The 883-nt window shown below is 48.5% G+C and overlaps 1 pseudogene; it reads left to right on the plus strand.

The window, feature by feature from the left end:
- The first annotated feature begins 383 nt into the window (after positions 1-383).
- LOC138084929 (U6atac minor spliceosomal RNA) lies at positions 384-498 on the plus strand (annotated as a pseudogene).
- The last annotated feature ends 385 nt before the right edge of the window (positions 499-883 follow it).

Raw genomic sequence — 883 nt, forward strand, 5'->3', positions numbered from 1 at the left:
GCAAAACCATCCCGCTGTGTACCTGGCTGGTGCAGTGTTGCCAGCCTCAGGGACACTCGGGGACCCCAGCCTTCCCCTGGTTTGGATCCAGTGTACAAGGTCTAAGAGGGCAGCATCCTTGTGCCAGGCCATGGGATGGAAGAGGAGAAAAAGTAAGGGGCAGAATGCACACACAGACCATCTCCCAAGGATGCTCCCTCCCTTGAGGCCGTCACAGAATGTCCTTCCTCACAAGTCCTGGGCCAGAGCTTAGTCACTTGGGCACACTGAGATGCAAGGCAGTGTGGGCACGGTACCATCCACTCTGGATGACCACATGCCCAGGCAAACTCAGGGGCCCGTGACCATGGAAGAAGGGGAGGGTGAACATTAGGAGCCAATTCATGCCTTATGAAAGGAGGAGGTTAAGCATCCCTTGACAAGGATGGGAGGGACCCCCATACAAGTGCATGGTTAAGGCCTTACCACTTACTCTGTGGCACCTAACCATGGGTTTGCAACATCTCTGGTCCTTAGGGAAATGCAAATACCATAATCGATACTACTTAATACCTATGAGGATGGTTATTAGTTTTTAAAAGTGGTGACAATATAGAGAAACTGAATTGGAAACGTGTGCACAGCTGGTGGGAAGGTAAATTGGTGCAGTCACCGTGGAAAATCGTTCTCGGTTCCTCAAAAAATTAAAAATGGAATTACCATATGATCCAGCAGTTTTACTTCTAGGTGTATATACCCCCCAAATTTGAAAGAAGGCACTCAAAACAGATATCTGCATGCCAATGTTCACAGCAACATTATTCACATTAACCAAAAGTGGAAGAAACCCAAGAGCTCAGCCAGGGAGGAATGGATAAGCAACATTTGGTCTGTACCTACGATG

This window comes from Capricornis sumatraensis, chromosome 8 (assembly GCF_032405125.1).
Source record: "Capricornis sumatraensis isolate serow.1 chromosome 8, serow.2, whole genome shotgun sequence".
Classification (NCBI taxonomy): Eukaryota; Metazoa; Chordata; class Mammalia; order Artiodactyla; family Bovidae; genus Capricornis; species Capricornis sumatraensis.